The sequence below is a fragment of the Aotus nancymaae genome, unplaced genomic scaffold, assembly GCF_030222135.1.
Source record: "Aotus nancymaae isolate 86718 unplaced genomic scaffold, 86718_ANA_hifiasm-v0.15.2.pri h1tg000009l, whole genome shotgun sequence".
In the NCBI taxonomy this organism is placed as follows: domain Eukaryota; kingdom Metazoa; phylum Chordata; class Mammalia; order Primates; family Aotidae; genus Aotus; species Aotus nancymaae.
In genome coordinates, this window is record NW_026988420.1 from 16,340,537 (window position 1) to 16,345,625 (window position 5,089).

Consider the following 5,089-nt stretch of genomic DNA (forward strand, 5'->3'; position numbering starts at 1 on the left):
TTTGTACGTATTCTGATGCTTCGATATCTAGGGCCTTGCTTACCTTGGCAGGCCTGTCCCACCCAGGGTTAGCCGTTTCCTAGAGACAGCAAACAACTTACCCATGAGTGTGCTTTTCAGACACAAACTAACCAGTCCAGAGCTCATGCCCCAGCTATCTACTTCATCAGCCTTCCACTGGACTCACACACTTTAGGCCACTATTCCTCTGCCCTAATCACCCCTGGGCCAGGTACCAGACAACCAGGGACAGCCCCTATGCCAGAGCCTGCGGAAATTACTCACACTATAATAGCTAACCTTAACCTGGTTCACCTTGCCTCACTCATTCCTTCCCATGGAAACCACAGTAAAGGCTCTTGCCCATGTTTTCCCATCACTCCTGCCTTCTCAGTGACCACAGTGCCTCCCCATGTGCTCCTGCATGGCATAGTACTATCCCTTCTCTTGATCTGTGAGTCACAAACTGTCTTTTCAGTGGCAATAGACTCTTGATCTGTTGAATACTGAAGAATAATAAAACATATATGTATATATTTTTAAAATAAACTACAATTTATTTAATTAAGCATAAAGTTACTTTCCCATTTGTCTACAACCACAGTCGACCTGGTGTCCTCGTGGAGGAAACATCATCCTACAGTCCTGTTCCCACAGAGGTGACAGGAACCCAGTGTCAGAAGGAGCCCTGTGAGGATCCGGTAACCTACCACAGGTCGATTCTCCTCTTTCGTTGGTAATCTGATGATGCAGAGGATTTCCTGGGCCTCTCGAGCCTCTTCCTTTCCCCCGGAAGCAAAGGTGAGAGTCTGAGTGGACCCTCCAACAAAGTTGGAGGACAGAGAAAAGCTCTCGTTTCAGATGAAGGTCCACCCATTGGTGAGGGACCATATGGGGAATGTTCTCTGCCAAATGCCATATTTGGAACATTAAATGCATCAGGATCTTTTGCTAAGAGTGTAAATTTAAACTCAATTTCAGTTAATTTTTGTCTGCTGTGAGCATTTTCTTTCCTTAAATCATTGAGGTTTCCTTTAGCAGTCCGAGCTGCCAACCAATTACGATGTGCTTTTTTCTCAATAGGCAATAGTCCGCCGTTGATAATAATGAATAGTTCTCTTGAATTCTTCTTCGAGATCTTTGGCTCACTTTCTGTCGGGGGCCGGTGAGAGCGGCACGTCTGCCGGGGTCTCCTGGCCTGCAAGAGGGTCCCAATACCTGGAAGAGAGAGTGCACGGAAGAAAAGAAAAGACAGGACAGCTGGAGTCTGGAGGGCTGGCCCTAAAACCAGCAACTTTATTGTACACTGAGTTAGTATATCTATCTTTTCCTACCTCATTTTACAGGAACATTCTTTGCCCCACCTCATTTACATAAGCATTCTTAGTCCCATCTCAATTATCAGAACAGATGCCATTATCTTAATAAAGGGAAGAGAGAGCCATCCGGCTACAAGCTTAGGCAGCGGAAAACACACAATGGGTACAATCAAGTCACACAATGGGTACAATCAAGTCACGCAGGTGGGTCTCATTATCAGGGTGAGGAAGCCTATAGTGAAAATGTTAATGATCTATGCAAGTCATCAGAGAGGTGATAGACCCACTAACTTTGCAAATAGCAGTCACAGGAACAAGCATGGGACCCATCAATAGAGGGTAAACAAAGTCATAAAACTAGCCCAGAGCAGGTACTTCAAGAAACAATGCCTAGTAAAACCACACAGCCTTCACCCAGCCTTTAGGTCAGTGGACCAGAAATAGGCTTCTGCAAACTCAAACTTCTATTAAATCTCTCTTTCACTGGTCTCGACTGCCTCCAGGGGGTGGGAAATGTCTCCCGGCTCAAGCTCCATTATGGCGGGGACACTGAGTGGTCTCAATGCTGGAGCGATCCCCACAACTTTCTATAGGTCTCCAGCTTCTCAGTGGCATGGAAGATCTTTTTCTCTACTTTAGAAAATTTATCTTCTTTCTCTAACCGGCTATTTTCCTGTAGTGTTAATTTCCTATACAGTCTCATTTCATTTTCTTGATAGAATTGAGGCATTAAGTTTCTGTTGAAGCTTCTGATTCTCACTTTCTAAATGTGTGTTTTCTGACTGCAAAGATGCTTGTTGAGTCTGAAGATGTTTAATGCACTGTGTAAGCTCTTCCTTTGTTTCTTCAACTTCAGATAACTGAAAATCAATTTGGTTTCTTTCTCCTTCCAAGATTTTTAAAGCATTTAACTTAGCAGCATGAATCAGTTTCTCCACAGCTCCTTTTGGAGGATGATCTAAGTAAGCACCTTTTCTGATTCACTGTTCATTGCTAATTTTAAGTTCTCATCTTCCATTATGTCTTCTCCAAGCACAGCAGCCCAGTCTTTCATCTTCAGCAAGCGTTCAGTCAGAGTCCCGACGTGATTGTCTTTATCATTTAGAACTTGCTCTGCATGTACTCTGGAGTCTTCCAATGTTATTTTCTGTTTATTAAGTTCACTCACTTGTTCTTTCCATACTTCAGCTTCTTGCAAAAGCTGTTTCTGGCTTTTCTGAAGATGAGAATTTTCATTCAAGGCATCTTTTATTGCTATCTTCAGTCGTTCCTCATTCATTTGAGATATCTTGAAGATGATTTTGCCTTCAGCTACTTGTGATTTAAGAGATTTTGACTTATCTCCTAGAGACTGTATCGTTTTTGAAATATCCACCATCAGTTCATTTTGTTCAGAATGTTTTGATTTCTGTTCTTTTAACTCTTTTTCGAGACCAAGTATTTCATCCTTAAGTTCATCATTGGACCTGTTCAGCTTTTCACATGTTGCCTCCAAACTTCGTGCCTCTGTTGCCTCCTCCTCAAAGCTGGCCTCCTTTATAGATGACTCTACTTCATAGCCTTCATGCTCTTTTTTAATGAGGGTAAGGTTTTCAAGTAGTTTACATTTTTGTCAATTAGTCCAGAAAGCACACCGGCAAGCTTTTTCTCTCTTCTCACATAAAGCCCACTCCTAACCGATCTCAAACTTCTCCACAAAAAAATGGGAACAGCAAAAAAATCCAACAATAGCTGCCCATATCACTAATTCCCATGGTAACCCATGGGAATTAGAATCTGCTGTCATATTTTGAGGCAGTGCTGCCACAACTCTGCGTAGCTCCACCAGGACCAACCCCAAGTAGGGCTGAGAGGTAGAGCCGGGCTCCTGCACAGCGCTAAGGCTGCTCTGGCGGTCGCCACAGTAACTGGGGCAACAATAAGCAGCAAAGAACATGCAGCCTTCCATTTGGAACCCAAATCTCCGCAGAGCAGACCACTGCGGAGCTGGCAGTGGGGGGAGCTAGGGGCACACACAAGCCTCACAGGCCTACGCTGCTCACCCCCGCCCCCTTGTTACACTTTACATCCTGAGGCAGCACTAAAACCTATATTTTAAAACAATACCACATGGAGAGAAAGACTCAGGTGATCCAGCATCCTAGCTATGCCCATCCCCCAGCTGACACCCAAACTAAATGTAGACTTGAGCCCAGGTGAGGCCAGCAGAACAACCTCCCAGCTAACAGAATGATAAGCAATAACAAATCATTGTTTTAAGTCCCTAAGCTTTGGGGTCATTTGTTATGCAGGAGTAGCTAACTGAAATACCTGCCGCCTTATCACTTTGGTGTGTCAGTATTTGTGGTCTGAAATCATTAATTTGGGCACTTGACTAAGATTATGCCTCATGGTAAATTCTGATAGGTAATTTTATAGGTAAAATAGACATTTTCTTACTGACCTTTGCTTCATTGAAGAGAGATTTATTTAGCTCCTCCCAAATGAGACAGATTATGATTTCTAGATTAACTCCTTCCAGGAAAGGACTCGCCTCTGCCTAGCACGATCCTCAGCGTCCCATGTATGACCGAAAAACGCTCATCTCGTGCCCAGAAGGCCCAGGGCACTTAGAACAAGGCTGGCACATAGAGAGTGCTCCTCTTCCCTGTCCATCAACTGACCTGCTCTGTGTCCATTTCTGAAACACTAGCACTCCTTCGGCACGGATGATGCGCCGCCCTGCAATGAGACATCATCTCCGCCACATGCACGTATCTCCAGCTCACCCGGAAAGCTCTCTCCTTCAGGAGAGGAACCAAACTACCTACAAAATGTCCTTCATGTACTAGGTGTTCTATAAATATTTTTGTTTAATCGGTTTCTGGAGATCCGGAGACTCTTTTTGTTTTTGTTTGTTTTTGCTAGGCACCAGTTGGCTGCTCTGAAGCCGGCGCCCATGTTGACCTGATTGTGGGTGCTCACGTTGAAGCAGAGGTCACATCTGCCACTCCCCTGCTCACAGCCTCCACTGGCTTCTCAACTTGCCCTGAGACAGAGCCTTCGCGGCCCTCCATGCACTGGCCCCAGCTCCCTCTCCTCCCCCACTCGCTCCCTCCCACTGCTCTGCTTCTGCCTCCCACACCCCCTTGTCTTTCCCTGAACACTGCAAGCCCGCTGCTGCCTCTGGGCTTTTGCACTTACGTTTCCTCTGCCTGGACCAACCTTACTTCAGGGACCCACATGGCGACTCCCTCAAGGGTGTGTTTGAATGTCACCTGTCACTGTGGCAGCTCCCACCCTCACACCAGCCCTGCATGCTCTATCTCATTTCCTTCCCCCGTCTTTCTCCTTAGCTGTCTTCCTCCATCATGGTCTGACATGCCACAGATTCATCTATTTGTTGACCATTCTGTAAAGGTCCAAAAGGGCTAAGATGTGGCTGTTTTCCCAGTCCCGAGGACAGTGCGTGTGGCAGGTGTTCAGTGACTATTGAGAAGCGAATGGACATGAGAGAGAGGCAGAGCTCCTGGGACCTGTGTTTCCCATTCATGCTTGTTCTTTGTGCTGCTACCTGTGGCTGTTCTGCAAACAGCCTTCTCCGTGTCACGTGGGGCAGCAGCCTCTGCAGCACCCGAGCCATGGCTGGCACATCCTCCCCAGAGCTCCCAGCCCACAGTGCGTTCTCAGGAAACTGATCCCTTACTAAAGGCTGTGGGGACTGGAAAGAGGGTTTACATGATACACCCTTTGGCCATATTGTCAAAATTTGCCTCTAAACATCTCTTTCT

At 46.0% G+C, this 5,089-nt stretch overlaps 2 pseudogenes; both read right to left on the bottom strand.

Moving 5' to 3' along the window:
* Window positions 1–576: 576 nt before the first annotated feature.
* On the bottom strand, window positions 577–1,649 carry LOC110567000 (cTAGE family member 2-like; annotated as a pseudogene).
* A 538-nt stretch (window positions 1,650–2,187) lies between these two features.
* On the bottom strand, window positions 2,188–4,446 carry LOC105726662 (melanoma inhibitory activity protein 2-like; annotated as a pseudogene).
* Window positions 4,447–5,089: the final 643 nt, after the last annotated feature.